Below are 26,406 nucleotides of genomic sequence, written 5' to 3'. Positions count from 1 at the left end.
TCCCTAGTAAACAAGTGAGTTAAAGACAAAGTCATGCTTAAATCACTCTAAATTATATTTTGCCTTGATGCTGCTTAAAAGTAGTCACACCTATAAACTTTTGTATAAGTTAACAAGCAAATGGATATGGGAAGTATTAAGAAAGACTACATTTTTTTCCAAAAGTTGAATCTAGGACATTTTGTAATTCTGCCAAAAGGAGCTTTGAACAATAAACATGGACTATGTGTCATGTAATATTGCAGCAATTAAAATTCAGTCTGCTTTTCTTCTGTTTTTTTTCAACTCATTTTCTTTAAACCTTTGTCTTAAGTGAAAGTACTTTATATAAAATATTTACTATTATTATAAAAATATTTTAAAATATATCCAAGTTTATTTTTCAGCAGGTAAGAACATTAGAAGCCATGGTTTTATAGTAGGAAGATTTACCTGCAAAGTGCATTCTGGACAGAAATAATTGGGAACAGCAGTCTGCAAGGAGGAGAACTTAGTACTTGCTCCTTAGCTTGGTTGCATAGACCTACAACTGATTGTACATGCAAAGGAGGGCAGCAAAGGTCTTATGATCAAAAGAGAAGAAATGACTGACAACACAGAGCTAGTTCAAAGGAACTAATGGAATAATTAGTCCCAAAAAGACCAAAAAGACTGAAGAATTCATGATGTCATAAAAAGCAGAGCTACTTAAATTGGATTAGAAAATAAAAATGACATGAACATTGTAAATATTCACAGATCACATCATTGACGTGTAATGTGCCGTTAAATGATGTCAAATTAAAGGGGAAATTACATGTGTTAGAACTAGGACGAATAAAGAGAAGACATTTAAAGATACATGGTCCTTCAAGTGAAAATTCCTAACATATATTACATAGATGATCATCATCCAGACAGTGAAACTGGGTGAAATATAAAATAAAATATGAGGGAAAAGATGCTAGCTAAAAACAACTCATTTTCCTAATATTATAAATTGTAGGGAACTTTGATTTCAGAGGAGATAATTTCAGAATTTGCTTTATACAAAGAAAATCCAAATTCTTACAATAAATAACCAATAATGCCTTTAAACTCTTAAAATCTGTCCTATCATCCATCCTAAGTATTGAATTAGTAGCATGCAAATTTGTCAGAAAAGGAAACAATCTCTAGGTCTATTTTAATTTTCATATACTCTTCATATATACTTCATATATACTTCATATATACTTCATATATACTCTTACCAATCGTGTATATTTCTGAATAATTTCAGTGATTTTGCACTTGTTTTGAAACCTATCTATAAGTGATAAAAAGAGAAAACATGAACACTGTGTGATGCAAATGTAACATTTGCCTTCTTCCAGGGTCCTCCTCAAATCTCTTGCTGACAATAACGTGATTAACACATAATTAACCTGAATTTAGGGCTTCCCTGGTGGTTCAGTGGTAAGGAAACTGCCTGCAATGCAGGAGACCCATGTTCAGTCCCTGGGCCAGGAAGATCCCCTGGAGGAGGAAAGAACAACCCACTTCAGCATTTTTGCGTGGAGAATTCCATGGACAGAGGAGCCTGGCAGGTGGGGTCTCAAAAGAGTCAGACACGACTTATGGCTGAACAACAACCTGAATTTAACACACAATTCAAATACTTCCAAAATGTATGCAAACCCTGGAATAACTTCATGGCAATACACAAATATTTAGCTAAAAAACATTCCAGACACATTTAATTTTTGACAAATACTTTACAAAGTATTTGAAATCATTCCCCTTTTAACCGGGATGTATTCTTTCCATTTATCTATTTTTACTGTCAGTAAGCTAAGCTTTACATGGCTCTTTTGTCATATTAATGAGATAGTAAGTACTTTTTTTTTTTTTAATTGAGGCTTAACTGAAGTGACTTAGCACACACACACACACACACACACACACACACACACACACACACATTATTAATAGTGCATGGTCAGCCCCTAAATTGTGTCAGTCTCTTTGCAGACCACCAGGCTCTTCTGCCCATGAAATTTTCCAGGGAAGAATACTGGAGTGGGTTGCCATTTCCTATTCCAGGGGATCCTCCCCACCCAGGGATTGAACCTATGTCTCTAGCATCTCCTGCATTGGCAGGTGGTTTCTTTACCAGTAGAACCACCTGGGAAGTATACTATAGCCTTAATACCTCTAATTAACACAAGAAGCAAGCGCAAATTAACAACAAATATTATTTCAGTTCCCTGGTAATATATTAACTTCTTGGCATCCCTGATGGTTCAGATGGTAAACAACCCACTTACAATGCCAGAGACCTGGTTTTGATCCCAGGGTTGGGAAGATACGTTGGAAAAGGGAATGGCAACCCACTCCAGTATTCTTACCTGGAGAATCCCATGGACAGAGAAGCCTGGTGGGCTAAAGACCATGGTGTGACAAAGAGTCGGACATTACTGAGTGACTAACACTTTCACTTTTAGTTTCTTTCATTATACTCCTTCAAACTGACCACATATATTAATACTCGAAATGTACTCTTGGTGCTGAGTAGGATTTTTCTCTATTTTCAAAAGTTTCATAGGTTTCCTTATGGTATGTCTGAAAAGGCAGATGAGTTAAGACAAAAATGTAATCCTAGTTGCACTGAAATATTCAGCAGAGTCTTTTGTCAATAGATATAACCTCCAATTAAAATAATTTATGTAAGCATTTCATTAATCTCACGGAACTTGAACTGGCTATGTATACGCCTCACAAAGAACAAACTTTCAGAAACTATAGCAAGTAGGAGTTGTTTGTGAAATGGTGGCGAGTGTTTCTTCCTCTCCCATGCTTGGTTCTAGTAAAATCTGTAAAATAAAATAAAATGCTCATTCCTCAGGAGGAAGATTAAAACTCTGCAGCAGAGAAGAGAAGAGTGCATCTATTGTGACACACCTAATTAATTCACAGATAGGAAAATAGGAAGCTTAAATATTACAAATCAATATATAAAATGCCTAGCTTTTTTCCAGCCTTAGACCAAGGACATCAATCCTTTGCTTCTTCAGGCTACATCTATGTGCAATAACAGAGGAAAAAAGAAAATAGGCTATTTCTTTTCTTTTTTCTTGTAGGGAAAAGGGAGAAAATCTACTATGAACCAGATTTTGTGTGGTTACCTTTTATATGTCACTGTTCTAATCCTCATGATAGCAAAGAAACGGGGCCAGAGAAATGAAGAAAAAGATTCAAATTTAGTCATACAGTAGGTTACTTATAAAAAAGAGAATTCAAGCCCATTTTAGCTGACTTCAAAGTTGATAATCTTTCTCTAATAGACTTGTCAAAACCTCATATTCTATAACAGCTATCTATAACAAGAATTTTACCAAAAATAGAATAATTGGTCTCATTTGGGAATAGAGTTTTGGCCCTGGCCCCCAAAACTCCTACCTTAGGAAAATCCAGTAATGTCCATGGTTAAGAGCATAAAAACTGGGAGCTACATGACTTAAAATGTCTATCTTTTCCATCCACCAGCTCTTTGATCTTGAGTAAGATACTTACACTCTCTGCCACAATTTTCATCTGCAAAATCAGAATAATGATAATAACAATACTGCATAGGGTTTTTCTGAGAATTAAAGTAATTATTTATGCAAAGAATTTAAAGCAATCCTTAGTACACAGTAAGTGAATCATAGGTCATTTTAAGCAATATCAACCTACGATTGAAAGAATTATTGATATTTTCATAAACACTTCTCACAAATATAATAAAACCTAAAGTTGCAAGTGCTGTGTAGAATTTAAGAATCTTAATTTTGGGTGGGATACAGTCAAAATGACCATTGATAAGAAAACTGGGGAAGAAATACAGAATCAAAGCTGAAAATGTCAGAGAATGTAAATCAAAAAATGATTGGAATTAAAATAGCACATTATTTAGAATTAAGCATAGACAATCATAGACAAAAATTAAATATGCACTAAATATTTAGTTCAATGAAGAAGAGAAAAATTCAGAGTAGGCTTTAATTTCTGAAAGAAACAGTAAATTACAATCCTAATAATCCTTTCCTAGAATCAGCTTAAATTGTTCAAATATACTAGTTTGATTTTATTTTAAAAGAGGACGCTGAAAAGTTTGGGTTCTCCGTTCACTTCTGCTCCTTGGTAGAGAAGGGGAAAGAAAGGTGGAAAAATTCACTCTAGTAATGGTTAATTTTTTCAAAGTATTCTGAACATTTTAGATAATCAGTGTAGACTATGCCACTATGGAAGCTTTTGAAGGATTAATAAATCTGTTCTGAAGATTCCTACTGAAAATGTGGCAAGTGGGAAGGGTATATATGGCCTAAGGTAAAACCCTTGACAAGACAGAGGGTATCTGGATTCTGAATTGGCCTAGGCTATGACAAGCGATTGTAAATTTCCTTTTGCAGTCTATAATCTTGTCAGAAACTAATGCAATTCTCTCTGTTGCAATTTTCATTAATATTTAGACTAGCTTTAATGTAGAAAATGGACTGAATACTGGGTATAAACTATTTTATTGACTAAACGTGTAGATAGCTTTTAAGTTCTACCAACATTTCTAAGCCAAATGCTATGATTTTGAAACTATTATACAAAGAATTTTTATATGCATTCTCTGCATTCTCTGAAGGGTATTTTCAGAGTTATATTAAATTTCAAAGAAAAGGAGTCCTATAACATATTAGAATATTCCCACATTTTATCATGTATATCAATAATCTAAATTGTGGTCAATAAAGAAATCAATCTATGAAGAATAATATTACCATATTGGTTAAGTGAATTAACCTTTTCTAGACATAGTGTGAGGAGTATAACTTAATGAATATTTTCTTTTAATGAATATAGGCATTCACAGTAGAGGAAATAAATGCTCATAAACTTGTGGACTTACTCTATGACAGAGGGGAAAAAAGCTGATAAATCTAGGATATCGATCATAAAATGTAATTTTTCAATCATAGTCTTATTTGGAAAAATGCAATGAGAATGATAAGAAACAGCCACTTTTATCCTAAAGTATGCCAGCCCCACTCCTGGAAGAAATTAACTCATAGGGGATTAATATATATGATCTCATTTCCTCCTAATATCAAGAATTAAAATTTTCAAATAATAAAAATTATTTGAATATTTTTCCAAAGGTCTTTTATAAATCTCATTCCTGATTCCTCATCTCCATCTCTTTCTCACAACACTGTATCTTTGGAAATGTGAATATGAATTAATCTAAATTGATTGAATAGAGTTCCAGCTAAACAAAACAATTTTTATATAAATATGTACAAACCAGAAAGTAAATCAAGCAATAGACCTTTGTTTGTAAAAATTTATATTATTTGAGCTTAGAATTATTTCTAAATGTATGTGCAGTTTTGGAGCAAAATAATGTGTATTTTTCTCTTATTGAAGATGAAAGAAATTCAATGATATTAGAAATTATTTAATGAAATAAAGTGTTTAGTCCAGAGTTTTAAAAACAAAGAAGGATGCAATAACACATTACAAGGACTCCTAATGAGAGCATAGGGTTTTTTCCTGATGGATTAATATGAGGGTTACAGACAGAAAGTTTTCAGTTCATCATAAGGAAAAATTTTACAAAGCTGGCACAGGATGGCTTCAAACACATTAATTGTGACATGGTGTTTAAAATTTTATTATGAAATTAAACATCCAGAAATGGACAAAACAATTAGAAACTGAAACTCCACTCCAACAGGGCATTTTGGAAGTATAAGGGTAGAATAAGTCTACTAAACCATAGCCAGGCTCTCACTACTTCTCAGGATTCTTTTTACATTTTGTTTGTATGTGTGTGATTTCATTATTTTTCTCAGTTGCAACTCTGAAATAATCTCTACCTTGTTTAAAAGAACAGCCCACTTTTGCAAATTGCCTTGGCTACTATTTCATGAGAAGATGGAGTTTATCTGCTGTGAATACCACCTTCTACTTCAGAACCTCAACTTTTATCCCTTGCTTTCACTTTCTGTCTTTACTCAAGAAAGTCATGTTTTTTCATTTGAATGTGCTTGTCCTTCACTTTTCTAGAGCCTTTCAATCCAGGCATAATTTCTCTGCCATAGAAAATGTTTTCCCTTTTCATTTTCAAGACAACGTCTTATCTTTGGTTTTACCTTTGTTATCAAATATTTATAATGTCCTCTATATCTCTAGTGCATATCTCGCCATTCACCAGCGTTTACTCTCTTGAAGTGGGGATTGCTTCTCACCACTGTGCCACAGCCACTCATGAAGTTTAGAAGACTACTTAGCCATAAATTTCTAAGTAAAACAGAATCTTGCTTTATTATCTACCACTTCCTGCAAGCATGCTCTCTTCCTAACTTTCTAATTTTATTAATAGCACCAGCATTGTCCCCAACACTCAGAATTGTCTTGGATTCCTCCTTCTCCCTTACTCCTTCTTCCTTGACCAGGTTCCATGATCAATCTATGTCCAAGACCAGTAGATCCCACATCCTTTCATCGTGAGATGAGGTTATTGTCTTAGGGAAAGCACAGAAAGTCTGAGAGAGAAACTTCAAGAGGTAACTAAGGAATAAAATTGAAAACTGTCAAGAGACATTGAGACTTTACTAAAATTAGAAGGAACTAGAGATTACAGATGCAGTCCTTTGTGCTCCCAGAGAAGGCAATGGCACCCCACTCTTGTATTCTTGCCTGGAAAATCCCATGGATGGAGGAGCCTAGTAGGCTGCAGTCCATGGGGTTGCTAGGAGTCGGACATGACTGAGCGACTTCACTTTCACGCAATAGAGAAGGAAATGACAACCCAGTCCAGTGTTCTTGCCTGGAGAATCCCAGGGATGGGGGAGCCTGGTGGGCTGCTGTCTATGGGGTCACACAGAGTCAGACACGACTGAAGTGACTTAGCAGCAGCAGCAGCAGCCTTTGTGTTCCAATGAAAGTTCAGGCCTATTAAACTTAGAGGATATTTTGATCAGTAAGTCTGGTATGTTTTGCTCTGCATAATAAAGGCTTTTTAAGAAAAGGGAAGAATGGACTCTAAAATGAAGGACTTTTAAGCTTGTATATGTGAGAGCTTTCTTATTCTTCTACTAAATGCTCTGTGGTGACCTAAGTGGGAAGGAAATCGTAAAAAGAGGGAATACATGTATATGTATAACTGATTAACTTTGTTATACAGCGGAAACTAACGCAATGTTATAAAGCAACTATATTCCAGTAAAAAGTCATATTAAGAAATAAATATGACCCTCTCTCTACGGGTGGGTACCTACTATATTGTATGCATGTGTGCATATTAAGTCACTTAAGTCACGTCTGACTTTTTGTGACCTTATGGACTGTGGTCTGCCAGGCTCCTCTGTCCATGGGATTCTCCAGGCAAGAATATTGGAGTGGGTTTCCAATCCCTCCTCCAGGATATCTTCCCAACTCAGGGATTGAACACCTGTCTCCCGAGGCTCCTACACTGCAGGTGGATTCTTTACCACTGAGCCACTGAGGAAGTTCACTGTAATGTATACTTTTTAATGAAAAAGCAAAATATATGGAACTGAATTTGAACTTTCAACTTTGGTTGGAGGAGTTTGAGTTAGATGATGTGAATACTATGCTGATCAAGTAGGTTGCATGATATTAGAAAGGCTGAATAATTAAGGCAATAGAGCAATTTATTTTAATTCCATTTTGTTTTTATTTAAAAAAATCAATTAAACTTCTAGAATATAAGGAGAATCAAAGTTTTAGGTAAAACAATGTACTAATATGTCCTGCCAACCTCCTCCTGATTGTGCACAGTATAGAAAAACATTTCTTTAAACATTCTAAAATTTCAAACTTTTTTGAGCATTAAGGAGCTTTGTTTAGCTCATCATTAGTCAGATCACCTATTTTTTTTCTGATGTTATTATTTCAACAATTTTAGCTTCCATTAGAATTTAATTAAATTCAAAGTTAATTTGGCAATAAGTATTTAGAGAAAGGAAATAAATTGAAATTGTTGGTAACGTATATGTTTTATTTGTTTCTCTCATTTTTTCAATTATGTTAGTTTCTGGAAATATGTCTTCCCAGGATTTTACTCTTGCAGACTATCCAAAGGAGGAGTGAAACATTTTTACACAGAATTGAGTAATATGGAATAACAAGTAGCTAAAACATAGCATTTCCCAATATGATTGTTACAGAGTTAGTGCTTTATCTAATTCATGTTTGAGATATGCTTCATACATTTTCTGCATAAGATGAAGATATTGCTTTAAATTAGAAATATTTGCATCCAATATAAACATGAAGCATGCTTCAAGAGGATACCATTCTCTTAAATATTTTTTTATTTTTTTGCATATTTTTATTGATTTTAGTTTCTAAATTAAAATTTATTTGCAAGAGAAACAAAAAGATCAAACCATAGCTTTTTAAAGAATATAAAAATTGAATAAAAATAATTTAATTGGCTATGGTTTCTCCTCACTGACATGCAGAATTTGATAGAATCAGGAAACAGATAGAGCCTAAGAGTTGAAACAGCTCTTAAAAAAGAAGTTACTAACATCCTACTCACTAAAGGTTTGTTTATGGAGTAAGGCTGAAGGGAGGTAGATGTATAAACTGGGTATTTAATTTATTCTAAAATTGATTTGCATAATTTGGGAATAGGAAGGTATGGATTTTCTTAGGTACAAGGATTGTCATCTAAATTTCTCAAGATCTCTAGTTCCTATTATTGTCTAATTAATTAGAAACAAAGTAAAGAATGCACTGGAAATTGTTCAGCACAAATGTTGTCAGAGGCATAATATCATTTAGAAGTTAAGATTGTTCTCAGGGTATTTCTAGCTGATGACATTGCCTCAATCTGAAGTTAAATTTCTTCATTTTTCTCTTCTTTCCCATTCTAAGTGAGCTCTCGCAGAACTGTCAAGGTTGTTTTCCTGAAAGAGAAAAAACAATGGAGACCAAAAAAAAAAAAAAAGGAAAAGAAATCAGGACAGAGGTTGTCACTTGGCTGCTCAGACCTACAAGGTGTTTCAAGCCCAATTTCAGTTCTTATTTCATCAGCTATCTCTGTGTTCCATTTTCCTATGATTCAGCCACACTGGCAAGACTTCTCTTTTCAGGAGATACATGGCCTCTCACACCCTAATTCTGTCTCTTTTCTTATGCTTTTCATTCATCTCAAAATGCTTCCACCTCTCTTTTTATCTCATTTAACTAAGATCTTGGTCAAATACAACTTATTTCATGAGGCTTTTTCTGACAGCCCAGATAGAATTTGTTGTCCTTTCCAATGTATCTTTATTGTATCTATAAGTTCCTTCCAAACAGAGATCATATCATGGTTGACAATACTAAATGCTTTCTGGGTTTAATTGAACTGAAGTTCAGCTTGATCTAGAGTAAAATTTTCTCCACGAAGGATTTTCTGATTGTCTGTTAAAAATGACCTCCTTCCTTAGGTGCTGGAGTTTTCAGTCTCTAATGCCACTGACTTTATTCTTATAGTTAAATGTAAAAATGTTGCTCCTTATATACATCATACAATTCTTGGTGGAAAGATTGTTTTCCAACATGTACTCTAGAGTTAATTGCACATAAGTATTCAAACATTCTTGCCTGGTAAATCCCATGGATAGAGAAGCCTGGTAGGCTGCAGTCCATGGGGTCACTAAGAGCCAGACATGACTGAGCGGCTTCACTTTCATGCAATGGAGAAGGAAACAGCAACCCACTCCAGTGTTCTTGCCTGGAGAATCCCAGGGACGGGGGAGCCTGGTCGGCTGCCGTCTCTGGGGTCGCACAGAGTTGGACATGACTGAAGCAACAGCAGCATTTAGCAGCAGCAGCGGCATTCAAACATTTATTTAATATATCTTATGTTTTTCAGAAATCTTCAAAAATGTATGCATCAATATTAAAAAATCTTATCTTCAAATCCATGTGATCAAATTAAGCATCAAATTTGCAACACTACATAATATTTATAGGATATGAAACATCAAAAAATATAACAAAAGTTTGAGAGTGGATTAATTTAGATATCACTATAAAAATGCTTTCTTTTCAATTTTTCTTGAATGTGAATTTTTGAAGTATGCAGTACTTCATAATTAAAAATATAAACATTTTTGAAAACCAGATATATGGTCTTTACAACAGGATTGCTGTCAGGTCATCTGAGTGTCATAAAACCTCCCCCCTAAACTTAGCATAGTAACGATATGATTAGAGACCCCAAAATGACTAATTATGATCAAGAAAGAAAAATTTTACCCACCTATGACAATTTAAATGGTCTTCCCTCTCAATGTAATGCTATTCTCATTATTAAAGAATTAAGTCTTTCCTGAATACTTTTGAGGGAAAAAATAATGAGCCGATTCTGTTTTACTCAACAGAAATAGTACAATGTGTTATTGTAATCTGACTTGTATCCTACTTGTAAAGCCCTGGAAATTATTATTTTAAATTATGATGTTAGATTAGATTTTCTTCAGTTTAGTATATGGTGAATGTAACATCATTGCTAAATGCAAATTAGATATTGCACAGTTTTTCCATAAAGTTGTTCTTGAAAGCCAAGCATTTTATATATTATAGTCAAGCGCATGTTATTGTTAAGAAACAAATTATAATGAAGCTTAATTTAGTATATAGACAAGATACTGTAGCCTTATAATAGGTGACAGTACAGTAGGTTATGTATACAGCAAATCTGCCACATTCATGTATCAAAAGTATTAAATATGCACCACACTTAAAAAATTTCCACTTGCTCCTATTACTTCATGTCAAAGTTGCACTTGAAGGTTATCATATGTTCCAAACACTGACCAATGTTTTATTGCCAAATAAAGCCTGGAATTCATCCAGTGACACTCCAGGGAGATGCACAGAAGGTAAATTCCTCCTCTTAACAGTAAAGGTAAAGAGTTCCTATTTCATTCATCACCAACTAACATTAATTGTTAATTGCTATTTTCTGTGTGACTATCTTGTTCTTCAACTGTATTTCAAATGGAATAAGAGAATAGGCATACCTTGCTGTTTTTCTTAACCCAAAGTGGATTTGGTATCAACACAAGTCTAGCTGTACAAGATAGGGAATTAATTTAATTTCCTTGCAGATAAATTTTTTTCTCTTGAAAAAGAAATAGCTTGCACTACTAGATAATCTATAAAAAGTCTTCAAAACAAAAAATTCTATGTAAATTGATCTAACAATTGTTAAGAAAAATAACTGCGATCTGATTAATTACACAAACAATGGAATCACTATTTAACATCATAGTATGCATAAATTCTCAAAACCACACTTATAGTTGGTGAGGATAAATCAAGTAGCTGCCATCCTATCATCCTGAAGCATCTGGCCCAGCCTAACGCATCCCACCTTTGTACAAATTGTGGGCAGAAAGTATTTGGAAGAAGAGGAAAGTGAAAACACAGCAATTAGAAATACAAGTAGCAAAACAGCCTACAAATATTAAACAAAACTCCTCAAAGATATGTTTCTTATTGTTTCTAATCATTGTGTTCATTAAATAAAGTGCTATTTACAAAAGAAAAAAGAAAAGAGCAGGGACACCAAAGGGTTTGTTGCATGCAGAATAAATCGGCTCAAAAGCAATTCATTATTAATGCCTGAATATTCTTGCTAAACAGTTCTGATTATTTCACAAGAAAGAGGTCAAGGTAGTGGAGAAAGGGATTTAATCAAATAAACTCTCAATCTCTCTCCAAATAGCATTTTCATCCAGCTGCATGTAAATTCATCAGATGACTAGCCTCCAAAAGCACAGGCAAGGTTAATCTGCTATGACTGTTAAAACTTCTATGATATGCCTATTGAATAAAGATTTTAAATGGGATGAACTGTGCAAGTTACCCCAAAATAGATTTTTTTTTTTTGCTTTTAATATACATGAAATTTCCACTGTTAAAAATAAACAAATAAATTACATTTCTTTCATCTACATTAGAGGCTTAAATCTTCCATTTACATAATTAATTTCTTAGAAAGAGCTCTTAATGATGTTGTGTAGCTTTCATTTATTAGTATTTTTAGGACTTTCCACCCTCAGGTTCCAGAAACTCAAAGTAGTTCTACACTGGTTGAAACTAGCTTAAAAACCTTAAAACCTATGAAATCACATAAAAAAATAAGTTTATAATAATTTTCACAATATTTTAAAAATTATGCTTATTTACTTATATTCAAGATTATAAAATTCATCATATTTTCATCAAAAGGCAAACTTGCTGGCAAAAAGTACCAGTGTGTTGATGACTTTTTAGTTAAAAGGTAAATGTAGTTTCAATTTCTAATTTTCAAAATGTAAAAATATATGATGATAATATCAGTAAAAGTATATTAATGTCATTTTCATAGACAAGGTAAATGCATATAAAGGTATAATAACTGCACAATTATTACTGATATATTAATTGATATATATTAACTGATATATATACAGACACAATTTTACTGATATATTTTTGTCTGCTTCATTCTACATGAAACTTTATAACTGTGTATAAATATATGATAAAAATTAAAATAAAAAATATGGCAAGATATTCAATATATTTTACTTTCAGAGTGAAGGACCCTGATTTATTTTCTGAAAAACTATAGAATTATGCTATATAAATGTTTCTATAATTTTTCAAAAATATAAAAGCATAAATAATCTTTGACAAAAATATGTGATATACCTTCAGTAATAGATAATTGAAATTGTAGCAATTTGGTTTTCAAATAAAGCCAATGTCAAGATTGTGAACCTATATAAAGATTTTTAAGCCATCTGTGATCTCTTCATTATTTGAATGCTCATTTTGTTTTATAAATTTTTTAATTTATAATTTCAAAATCCATACAAAAGCATATTATACTATGGTAATATTTAATTCAGCCTATTGCTATTTCAATAATCCTTATATTGCTTTTTGTTTCTTGCTGAATTTGTACAACTTCTCTTATATTATATATTTAATTTCTATATTTAAGAAATCATACTGCAGTTAATAAATCCTCTACAAAGAAATCAAAGTGTTTTTCTGCTGGCATTCTTTGCCCTCTTAGCTCCCAGCACCTTCCTTGAGTCTTAGACACCATTTTACATGAGGACAATTTCTAAAAAGCGAAATATAACTGTCTAATTAAGGACTGTGTGATTGGCTAGTTCGCGGTCTCTGTGACAGTTGTGACAAATACACATATTGGCACAGCCCTAACCTCACTTCACAGTTTGCAACACAAAGATGGTATTTTCAGAAATGTGGAGAACACTCTGATACAAAGCTTCACCTTGTCTAGTGCTATTCCATTTAATTTTTTATTAACTGCCTGAACATATGCCATTCTAGAAGAGGGTAATAGTTACAAAATGTCAGCAGAAACATTTAAACTGCTAACATGTAAATGATTTTATAAATTTGTAATGAAAGGTAATTGTCATGTGGGAAAAGTAACAGAAAAACAGATATGTGTAAATGCAAAACTGGTACAAAATACATCTTCTGGGTTGAAGGAAGGAAGACCTAAGTATATTTTAATGAGTACTGTAAGTAGTATTTAAATAAAATTAGATTCATAAGCAGAAAATGTGAATTCTATTCTATTTTATTTTCTAACATTAGGAAAGTTCATAATAATGACAAGAACTCATAGAACTTTAATGTGCTAAATTCAATAAACAGTAAAACATTAAGATGCTTCACCTCATTAAAAAAAAAAAAACAAATAAATCAAAGTAGGATAATATAAATAAAAAGGGTCCTTGATATCAGCACGATAGCTCTAAAAGCACAATATTCAAACATGATTAGCTTGTTTCTTTACTTTCCACTACAGTGAAAAACTATTTAGTGATTAATCCCTTCAGCAACATGATGCTCGGTCAGTACTTTCAGATATGTCAAGAAGAAGACTCCGGCAAGGAATTGAGTATTTCCTCAGCCACCACGCAGAGCAACCACCTTCCAGTTAGGTTTGCGGGCAACCATCTTTAAATGCTTGAGCTGTTCTGCATGGCCATGACAAGATTTGCAATTCTCTACGTTTATTTACACACCATCACCCCAACTAGACATCACATGGAAGTGGCATGGTCACAGCTGACCCCAGGGTAGTCCCTGTCTCTGCTGATCCAATTTCATTGTGCTCTACAATTGAACTGCAGTCATACTATAGAGGATGTATGCACAGGACCCCATGCCACAGTAAAATTAGCAGAAGCTTGTCAGGGGGCATTTTCCTGTTTTACAGTGACAGACCCTGGACAAATAGGTCTGCTTTCCAGAAATCCATAGAGGTCTGGCTCTCTTGAAATGTATATGAGCCCAGCATATTCGTGTCATAGTGCTCTTTATGGTAAGCTTGTTATGTGATAGTTTGAGAACAATGTTAAGCCTTTGCTGTGCTTTTTTGGTTTCCTCTTCACAGTTCTCAGGGCATTTAAATTGCCTATGAAGAGACTTCTTATTTTTGATTTGTAGAAAAACAGCTTCTGTTTAGTAGTAGTAACTGAGAAAAAAATTATTCTTCCTTCAGAAAAAAGATGTAGCATGGATCTATTCTATTTTTAAAGAAAATGTTCAGAAAGATTTTTTTTCAGTTTGATAAATCAATCTTCAAAAGTCTCTTTCTTGAACCCTCATCTTACCTGTAAGAATTAGCTATACCACAAGTAAAATCTAAAAAGACAGACATTTAAAATATACATGCAAATACATTTAAATGATGATGATGATGATTATTATTATTATTTGGTTTCAGATGAAATGTTAAAAGAGTAATGTCATAAATAGATACATTTTACTATTTTGGGGCAGGGTATTTTAATACAAAATATGTTTTGTAATCCAGCCTAAAGTAATTTTATTATATATTCTGTACAGTTCTTATATCAAACATTCTCAGAAACCCCAGGATCATTTTATATTCACTGGAAGACAGAAAGAAATCCAAAACCTAGTTAAATAAATTGTTCATTTATTCCTTCCCTTTTATGCACCAAGATCTACATGTGGTCATTAATTATAAAGAGACTATTATAGCACCATATTTTCATTCAATACGATGTCCTGGTATATATCAAAGAAGTCCCATAATTAAAACAGAAGGGCCACAATGACAATTAAAATTACAATCTATATGGGGAAAGAAAGTACAGTTCTGCAATTTTTCACCCTGTCACTGTCAGCAGCATGGAGTATTCTGGTCACGTCTCTTGTGAGGCAGCCTAAATTCTTCTTCACCAATGCAACCTCAAAAGCATTATCAGCACCTAAGCAAAAGCCTATGCAAGTATAATTTAATACGAAGCCACAGTTTGCAAGTAATAGCGTATAAAGTGATATTTAAGTGGTGTTTTAAGAACACTTCTGATGGCTACAGCCGCTTTTCCCTGGTAAATGCGTTTTCCTTTGAGTAGTGATTATGAGTCCTAGGTGAAGAGGTCCTGTGTGCAGGTCTGTCTGTAAGCCTTACTTCCAGCTGCCAATCTTTACTTCACAGTGAAGAAAAAGCCACATAGCACCTTGTTCTTACTCTTGTATGCTGTCATCCCCTGAGCCTGATAACACAAAATCATTTCCACATAACACTTCCCTGCTTCTGCCTCTTAAACCTTGAGACCTACACATTGTGCATGCACTTGCACCCTTGGTAACCAGCTCCCTGGAAGCCCCTTCCTCTGAACCATCAGTCTTCTAGGGGACTATTTTGAACACTCATCTTGGTAAATATCTGCATTAATGGAGTACAAAGCTTTTTGGTAGCAATATGTATTTGCTACAATTTATTGTCTATAAAAGTCACGAACAGTGAATTATGACTCTTAAAATTGTGTTTTTCTTTATAATAACTTTAAACTGAGCACTCATATATGAAGCATGCAATGGAGATTGAGAAGGTTTTGTATAATAAAACTGTGACATGGTCATTTTTCCCAGTTTTGCATTACAGAGACACACTCATGCATGGTGCTTTTTAAATTCTTATTATGTGTGAGGTCAGGGGGTCGAATGTCAGAAAGTACTGTTAATTTCACGGGGTTAGGGGAAAGTAAATTCAGAGGGAATACAGATCACTTAGCACAGAAAACCAGCTCCTCTGAAGTTTGGTTTTACATTTGTTAACCATATCCTTCAGCTGACGAACCATTGAGACCACAGTGACATTCTGGTCCCAGATATAATGGCTTGACATGCTGCAGTGAAAGTGTGATTCCGTCGCCCTGCTCCCCGTGCCAGCCTCAGCCTTCCTCTGAATCAATGAAGCACTAAAACTCCACACAACTGGAACTGAACAAAGCATGTTGCCATTTTGGCTGTGATGTTTAAATTATAGAGAAAGCAGTCAGGATGTCTTAAAGTTCAATCTGACAAGAAATGTAAAATATATTTCTGTCTTCATTCTCTGGGAAGGTAGCCTCTTACACTGCACTGTATCACTACCCAGAGTTCTTTTAAAGTGGTTTGTAATAGAACATCAAAGACCAAATTCTTGCATTTCAGATTTTTGTTTTTGTAATCAAAAAGATGTCTTTGCACTAGCCAAAGTTTCGAGGAGAAAAGAATAACCTAGATAATATTGTTTTATTCATTTGGCAGTGGAAGGATATAGTCCCTTTATTTTACTATTTGTTCTGAGAGACAAAATTAACATGCTCGCAGGAATATATAAAACAGAGGTTATATAACTCACCACCAATGACGAGGTAAATCAATGGCCCACTTTATGTTAGGAGAGATAAGTAATTATCGAAATATGTTTTAGTGTGAGGATTAGATATTGCACTCTGAAAAAAAAATGCCTCCAATTTTATTTAACTAGAGTTCATTGAGCGGTATAGACAGATACTGATAGGTTTGGATGGGTAGTTTTGTTTTTATTAGCTTCTGTTTTTGTTTTTTTAAATAATATTTTTCAGACTCAAAACTCAAACTGGGCTCAGCTGCCCCCTTATAATTAAATTTTAATGACTCAGGCTGAGTGTTTGTGTTTTGGCAGCATGTTTAATAGTGTTAGCATTTAAATGGTTACAACTAGACTTAGAAGGGAGCAAACCCATCGCAAGTTGTTGGTGAAGTTTCTGCAAAGAAGCTCTGATTTACTGGGATGCTGTGGGATTTAGTGGGACAGCTAGCCACAGGTCATCCGGTTATAGCAAATCATTGAAAAATAAATTAGAATAAAATTCTACATACTCTAAATTCCATAGTAGCCTAAGGGACAATGCTTTTCGGTTTTAACACTTTTTCACTGGAAGTAACAGTTTTACATGTTCTTGTGTGCCAAAGTGTCTATTGGTAAATAAAATCAGTATGTGGTTCTGCTCATAAAATCACCCTTTCTCTAAAAATGGCAGGAAAAATCCAAGCTATCCATTTTAATCAGTTCATTTTTTTAAAAAGAATTACTATGAACTTTGTAGTGGTATATTTCACAGGCTTCCTTTTTATAATTAAAATCTTTTTTTCCTCTCACATCCTCTTTTCAGCAAGCAGCCTGTTGCCTGAAGTTTTAATCCTTCATTACTAGTTAAAACAAAATCACCAATTAGGCACATGAACACGTCTGTATTAATCTCATTAAGGTGATGGCACCAAATAAATTGGAACTATTTTTGTGCTTTTACTGTGTTCCTATGGCTTTATCAGGCCCTGTGGTCATATACAAAGACCTCGAATCTTAGTCATTTAGAGTCATTCGGTTGTGGACTGAATGTGGCATTACCATCTATGGCTGAAAATTGCTTTCAGCTTTTAAACTGCACTGACTAGTCTGTAGTTAATCTTAGATCATTCACTTGCAAAATTAAATGAGCCAGAACGATGGTCTTTTTTTTTTTTTATAAAATAATACATCACAAAACACTTATTTGCCCTGCCCAAAAGAGAGATCAAATTCATTTAAAATCCCATAAACCAGAGTTGTGAATTCTTAATTTTATTTAGTAGCAGAGAAATAGAGGGTAAGCTATCTTTCTACAGCACATCATTGCTATAAATTTACATATGGAACATGGTTTGATGCTTAACCAACCTTTAATCCACCTTTGATGTATACTTCTACTTCAACGTGGTCATGTGACCCCCTTATTAATGCAAATGTAAAAAAGACTGTTTTGGATCTTTGATGTAATTAGCCATAAACCATGTTAAAAAAAAAGAGAGAGAGAGAGAGCCTACTTGAGTCACTGGAGTTGCATATAAAGTTCACAGTTATCACAGAAGAATAACCTTTAAGAAACTAAGTTTAAAATTTCTACTTCATTCTTATATTCTCTGCCCAGGTAACTACTGAAGATCATTTAACTATACCAGTGATAGTCAACTAAGATCTGATTGCTAAATAATTCATTTTGTAGGAGTGAAATACTTTCATATTCTTAGGATTTTTATCCTGCTTCTTGTAAAAGTAAAATCATATTGAAAGAAAAATGCTAACTGAAGCAAGGGGAACTGCAATACTTCTTATCCTGATTAGCATATGTTACAATCACTTCAAACACACTGTCTTTTAAATGAATGTGCATTTTCTTATAGTTGGTGCCCTCTCATACCCCACAATGCGGGTCAAATGTCTATGTTTTGTTCTTGGCAGCCACTAATTTTAGCGTCCAAAAAAACTTGAGCCATGGTGAATGAGGTGAAGATCACCTTGTAATGCCAGATGGAGGGAGAAAGTTTGGATATTTGAGGGGCTGACCCAGTGAGTACTCTGGTGGGTGACTGAATGCTAAGGTTAGATATTGGAAAATAAGGTTCATGCTACTCTGTCACTGGGCTGGTGCAGGCTGCCTGCTTGACAGAGAAGGTGGTATGTGGTCTGGACCTCAAGAAAAAGGAAGTCAGCCACCCAGATCAAAATTACCCTGTCTTCCATCCAAAAAATGATTCTGACATCAGCTTAGCGAGACGGGAAGAAATGATTTTTTTTAAGTTAAGATTGTACTTTATTCTAGAATAGTCAAGGGAAATTCATGGATCGATTGCAATATTGTGGAAGGAATTTCCTGAATTAAAAATGCAATTGCCAAAACCGCATTGGTGAAAGCTCTTCACGTTTACTATATGTTGCAAGTGTACATAATTCAAGTTGTACAAATCTAGGAGTTAATCATTATTTTTAAAAATACAGTGTTATAAAAATAAGAACAGTAAAATAAAATGTATTTCTATTGACTGTTCCCTGTACTTTAAACAAAAGCAAAATTGACTAAAATTAAAAGAAGCCATTTATTGGTTATGTGATTATTTTGCCAGCTATGGACATATCTTTTCATCTAATTTGTAATAATTTAGGAAAAAATATTTTTGTGATGAAAACATCATACTTGTTTTTATTGAGACTGCCCGTCCTGTCCCAAAAACTTTTTTGATACTCCGTGACCTGATTCTAAATGTAACTGCATTCCTTAAATTTTATTGTATTGGTACTTTAAAATAGATAATGGGTTTATACTTATCAATAAATTTTAATGATTTAAAGGACTTAAATCTACTCCAGGTTTGTCTCTTTTCTGCAAATATACATGAAGCAAAAGATATATATATGTATTATATATATGTATGTATACTATCTAAACATCAAGTGACCATTCTAAATACTGCATAGTTTTAGTTTTTCCATCTCAAGAAAAATATATGCATATTGTTGTTTATTCTGTAAAATATTCCTTTTTTTTAATAGCCTGAACCAAATAATTTCTCATTTTTACAGGCTTCACTTCACTTTTCTCACAGTGAATAAATTGCAACTTATTTCCATGAAATTCACAGATGACACAGATCTTTATTTTGCATAAAGGCATAAAGAAGTGTCTAATATCTTCAATATTCATCTGCTAAGTGGACATTTGCATTGGGTTAGAACGGAAAAAGAGCCCCAACCCTCCCGCAGTGACAGCTGTACAAAGGGATGACATCTGACAGCTGTGACAGTGCTGAAGGGAAACTCAGATGACTCGCAGCATCCATGATCCAATTACAGCACACATCCCTCTGACAGACCCAGCAGCTTGACTCCAGCGTTTGGAAGGACAGTATTGATCTCTTGTCAGGAACCAGTTGCCTGCCTGCAATTGTGCGCTGCTGAACTTTGAAAAGCTATAGTACCCTCTTAAATGATAGGGGCAGTCAGGTTATAGTATTCAGGTACAAAGAGAGGTGCAAAGGGTATCTGCTAAATGCTCTAAACTTGAACAAATCATAACAATATGACAGTCCAATCATACTCAAGGAGCCCAGCTGATCTAGCTAGCTACTGTCTGTGCTAATGGAAAGACAGCTCTTTGTGTTTAGTGGGATGATCTTACTTGATGAAAAGGCCACTGCAATTAGTGCATGCTGGTTGGCTGTGCTGGGTGACAGCAGCATGGATGGTATAATGGCAGCTGCCAATAACCCTAACTTCAAGAAAACAGACAATTAGTCCTTTGATCCTAACACTGTTAGTCCCTCTACTCCAGACCTCTGCTCCGCTCTTACTGTAAACCTCGCAAGGGCAATGTGGTACAACCTCACCAAACAGAACAACTTGGTCAAGAGGTCAATTACTTTTCTCCTCTTGATTTCTGTTCCTGCTTTCCTTTGGAGAGAGAGAGAGAGAGGGAGAGAGGCTTATGCAAAACATAACAAACATAAATATTCCCTTTCAACTATAGTTTAAAGAAGCTAATATATGAACATAAACGTTTTAAAATGCAAAAATTTAAAATTTGTTTTTAAAATGTGGTAAAAAATAAGATGCTAAACTTCAAAAACAGAGCTTTCTAATGGCAAATGATCTCATCTTTTAAGACCATGAGGACTGAAATTTAAGAAATTAGTATAAAAAAATACAAGAATATAAGGTATAGCCTAGGGAATATTGCCAATATTTTATAATAACTTTATATGGATTATAATCTATAAAAATATTAAATCACTCTCTTGTATATCTGAAACTAATATAATATGTCAACTACACTTCAATAAAAAGGAAATTACCAAAATACTAAAATAATTAAAAATTATCTCAAGTTCATCACTTTAGAATTGGATAAAGATAGATGAAATATTCTGAAGTCTCAGAGTATACACACAATTTATAATACAGATTATTTTAGTGCTTTTCATCAAGTGCAAGTCCAGAATAAGTAAAGCACTTATGCAGTAGTAATACAAGTTAAATTAAATACTAGAGCATGTATACACTTGCTCACATACACACACAAATCATACCAGTATAGATAAATATAATTAGAAAAATTAAGTTTAGTGTTCAATTCAGCAGCACATATGACAAAATTGGACCTATACAAAGAAGATTAGCATGGCCCCTGTGCAAGGATGACTCCAAAATTTGGGAAGTATTCCATATTTTTAATGAATATTCATTTTATACCTCAAATTTAGACAGTTTCTAACTTTGGAAGGATTTTTCTTTTCTGTAATTTTGGAAGTATTATTTATTCTATGTAGGTAGGTACTGGAAATCAAAATGCATAGATATGTTCCATTCAAATTTCATTTAAAAAGCAGAGACATTACTTTGCCAACAAAGATCCATCTAGTCAAGACTATGGTTTTTCCAGTAGTCATATATGGATGTGAGAGTTGGATTATAATGAAAACTGAGCACAGAAGAATTGATTCTTTTGAACTGTGGTGTTGGAGAAGACTCCTGTGAGTCCCTTGGACAGCAAGGAGATCCAACCAGTCCATCCTAAAGGAAATCAGTCCTGAATATTCGTTGGAAGGACTGATGCCGAAGCTGAAACTCCAATACTTTAGCCATCTGATTCAAAGAACTGACTCATTTGAAAAGACCCTGATGCTGGGAAAGATTGAGGGCAGGAGAAGGGGATGACAGAGGGATAGATGGTTGGATGGCATCACCGAGGGACATGAGTTTGAGCAAGCTCTGGGAGTTGGTGATGGACAGGGAAGTCTCTCATGCTGCAGTCCATGGGGTTGCAAGAAGCTGGACACAACTAAGTGACTGAACTGATTAAAAAAAGAAAACTAAGTCTGTATCAGCGTCAGATCCTTTCTAATGGAGTGAGTATAATGGCAATACTGGAAAACTGACCTTATATAAAACATAATTTTGTATTTCAAATAAAGTAAGGAAACTAGAGTTTTGAAAATGAACAAGACAACCAGAGATCAAAAGATGAAACAACAAACTTTGGAGAACTTTAAAGCAGAACAAGCTGGACATGTACTGGTATCTAGATAGACAAAGATAAAGAACCAATGTCTTTCAGAAATACAAATTCTTAATTATATGCAAAATAGTACTATTCATGTGTATGTAAATTAATGCTAATTAAAACACATATGAGATCACCGTAATATAGATTGAATAACACAAAATTAGTGAGCGTGTGGAGAAACAGACCATTCTCTTCTTGATAGAACTATGAATTGTAGCAGTCTTTCTTGATTAATTCAAAAATATGTATCCAAAATCATATTAATTTAATCAGAAAAATTACTCATTGCACAAAGAATTTTATACAAGAATATTCACTGCAGTATTATTTATAATGGTAAAAAATTAAAACAAACACAACTACCCAGTAGGAGGAGATTAACTATATCTTGATACACACATTAAATAGAATAATATAAAGCCAATAAAAAGAATGAAGTAGATTTATATAATTTAATATTAATTTTTTTCAAGATATAAACATAGTATTATCCTGTTTATATAAAAATATACAAAAGACAAATGTTTATGTGTGGATGTCTGTGTACTTGTACTTATGTGAATATGTATCTCTCTCTATATATATATTGATAGATAGATATAGATATATGCTTTGGGCTTCCCAGCTGGAGCTAGTGCTAAAGAACCCACCTGCCAATTTAGGAGATGTAAGAGACGCGGGTTTGATTCCTGAGTTGGGAAGCTCCCCTGTAGGATGGCACGGCAACACACTCTAGTATTCTTGCTCAGAGAATCCCATGGACAGAGGAGCCTAGCAGGCTACAGTCCTTTGTGAAGAGTCAGACATAACTGGGGTGACTTAGCATGCATGCACATATATGTTTTGTGTATATTAACATTTATAGAAATATAAATAAGAAACTGGTAACAATGGTTATCTATCATGAACCAGAGATGGTAAGAAAACTCACATTTAATTTATACTTCCTTATACTATTTGCATATATATATTATTTCATAATTTTTCAGTTCAGTTCAGTCACTCAGTCATGTCCAACTCTTTGAGACCCCATGAACTGCAGCATGCCAGGCCTCTCTGTCCATCACCAACTCCTGGAGTCCACCCAAACCCATGTCTATTGAGTCAGTGATGCCATCTCATCCTCTGTCGTCCCCTTCTCCTTCTACCCTCAATCTTTCCCAGCATCAGGGTCTTTTCAAATGAGTCAGTTTTTTGTGTCTTGTGGCCAAAGGATTGCAGTTTCAGCTTCAAAAATATCCTATCAATGAACACCCAGGACTGATTTCCTTTAGGATGAACTGGTTGGATCTCCTCACAGTCCAAGGGACTCTCAAGAGTCTTCTCCAATACCACAGTTAAAAACATCAGTTCTGCTCTCAGCTTTCTTTATAGTCCAACTCTCACATCCATACATGACCACTGGAAAAACCATAGCCTTGACTAGACAGACCTTTGTTGACAAAGTAATGTCTTTGTTTTTTATATTATTTTTTTAATTTACTTTTAATTAATTTATTTTTTTGCGTTACAATATTGTATTGGTTTTGCCATACATCGACATGAATCCATCATGGGTATACATGTGTTCCCCATCCTGAACCCCCCTCCCAACTCCCTCCCCATCCCATCCCCCCAGTCATCCCAGTGCACCAGCCCTGAGCACACTGTATCATGCAGTGAACCTGGACTGGCGATTCGTTTCACATGTGATAATTTTCAAGTTTCAACGCCATTCTCCCATATCATCCCACCCTTGCCCTCTCCCATAGAGTCCAAAAGACTGTTCTATACATCTGTGTCTCTTTTGCTGTCTCGCATACAGGGTTATCATTACCATCTTTCTAAATTCCATATATATGTGTTAGTATACTGTATTGGTATTTTTCTTTCTGGCTTACTTCACTCTCTATAATAGGCTCCAGTTTCATCCACCTCATTAGAACTGAGTCAAATGTATTCTTTTTAATAGCTGAGTAATACTCCATTGTGTATATGTACCACAGCTTTCTTATCCATTCATCTGCTGATGGACATCTAGGTTGCTTCCATGTCCTGGCTATTATAAACAGTGCTGCGATGAACATTGGGGTATACGTGGCTCTTTCAATTCTGGTTTCCTCGGTGTGTATGCCCAGCAGTGGGATTGCTGGGTCATATGGCAATTCTATTTCCACTTTTTTAAGGAATCTCCACACTGTTCTCCATAGCGGCTGTACTAGCTTGCATTCCTACCAACAGTGTAAGAAGTTTCCCTTTTCTCCACACCCTCTCCAGCATTTATTGCTTGTAGAATTTTGGATAGCAGGCATTCTGACTGGCATGAAATGGTACCTCATTGTGGTTTTGATTTGCATTTCTCTGATAATGAGTGATGTTGAGCATCTTTTCATATGTTTGTTAGCCATGTGTATGTCTTCTTTGGAGAAATGTCTGTTTAGTTCTTTGGCCCACTTTTTGATTGGATCATTTATTTTTCTGGAATTGAGATGCAGGAGTTGCTTGTATATTTTTGAGATTAATTCTTTGTCCATTGCTTCATTTGCTATTATTTTTTCCCATTCTGAAGGCTGTCTTTTCACCTTGCTTATAGTTTTGTTTGTTGTGCACAAGCTTATAATTTTAATTAGGTCCCACTTATTTACTTTTGCTTTTATTTCCAATATTTTGGGAGATGGGTCATAGAGCACTCTGCTATGGTTTATGTCAGAGAGTGTTTTGCCTATGTTTTCCTCTAGGAGTTTTATAATTTCTGGTCTTACTTTTAGATCTTTAATCCATTTTGATTTTATTTTTGTGTATGGTGTTAGAAAGTGATCTAGTTTCATTCTTTTACAAGTGCTTGACCAGTTTTCCCAGCACTACTTGTTAAAGAGATTGTCTTTTCTCCATTGTATAGTCTTACCTCCTTTGTCAAAGATAAGGTGTCCATGTGTGTGGATTTATCTCTGGGCTTTCTATTTTGTTCCATTGATCTATATTCTGTCTTTGTGCCAGTACCATACTGTCCTGATGACTGTGGCTTTGTAGTAGAGACAGCATCTTTTCTGATCACAATGTAGTAAGATTAGTTGTCAATTACAGGATATAAACTATTAAAAATTCCAACATATGGAGGCTGAACAACACGCTACTGAATAACCAAAAAATCACAGAAGAAATCAAAAAGGAAATTAAAATATTCATAGAAACAAATGAAAATGAAAATACCAACAACCCAAAACCTATGGAGACTGTAAAAGCAGTGCTAACGGGAAAGTTCATAGCAATACAGGCATACCTCAAGAAACAAGAAAAAAGTCAAATAAATAACCTAATTCTACACCTAAAGCAACAAGAAAAGGAAGAAATGAAGAACCCCAGGGTTGGTAGAAGAAAAGAAATCTTAAAAATTAAGGCAGAAATAAATGCAAAAGAAACAAAGAGACCACAGCAAAAATCAACAAAGCCAAAAGCTGGTTCTTTGAGAAGATAAATAAAATTGACAAACCATTAGCCAGACTCATCAAGAAACAAAGGGAGATAAATCAAATCAACAAAATTAGAAATGAAAATGGAGAGATCACAACAGACAGCACAGAAATACAAAGGATCATAAGAGACTACTATCAGCAACTATATGCCAATAAAAGGGACAGCTTGGAAGAAATGGACAAATTCTTAGAAAAGTACAACTTTCCAAAACTGAACCAGGAAGAAATAGAAAATCTTAACAGACCCATCACAAGCATGGAAATTGAAACTATAATCAGAAATCTTCCAACAAGCCAAAGCCCAGGACAAGACGGCTTCACAGCTGAATTCTACCAAAAATTTAAAGAAGAGCTAATACCTATTCTACTCAAACTCTTCTAGAAAATTGTAGAGGAAAGTGAACTTCCAAACTCATTCTCTGAGGCCACCATCACCCTAATACCAAAACCTGACAAAGATGCCACAAAAAAAGAAAACTACAGGTCAATATCACTGATGAACATAAATGCAAAAATCCTTCACAAAATTCTAGCAAACAGAATCCAACAACACATTAAAAAGATCATATATCACAACCAAGTGGGCTTTATCACAGAGATGTAAGGATTCTTCAATATCCACAAATCAATCAATGTAGCAAATTGAAAGATAAACATCATATGATTATCTCAATAGATGCAGATACAGCTTTTGGCAAAATTCAACATCCATTTATGATAAAAACCCTCCAGAAAGCAGG

The 26,406-nt window shown here is 34.3% G+C and overlaps 1 non-coding gene across 1 annotated transcript; it reads left to right on the top strand.

Moving 5' to 3' along the window:
• Positions 1–21,273: 21,273 nt before the first annotated feature.
• LOC138434806 (U6 spliceosomal RNA) lies at positions 21,274–21,380 on the top strand. The gene has a single exon (XR_011254886.1). It is a non-coding gene; the product is annotated as a U6 spliceosomal RNA (small nuclear RNA).
• Positions 21,381–26,406: the final 5,026 nt, after the last annotated feature.

This window comes from Ovis canadensis, chromosome 2 (assembly GCF_042477335.2).
Source record: "Ovis canadensis isolate MfBH-ARS-UI-01 breed Bighorn chromosome 2, ARS-UI_OviCan_v2, whole genome shotgun sequence".
In the NCBI taxonomy this organism is placed as follows: domain Eukaryota; kingdom Metazoa; phylum Chordata; class Mammalia; order Artiodactyla; family Bovidae; genus Ovis; species Ovis canadensis.
Note: the sequence above shows the minus strand (reverse complement) of the source record. Positions and strands in the feature narration are given on the sequence as shown.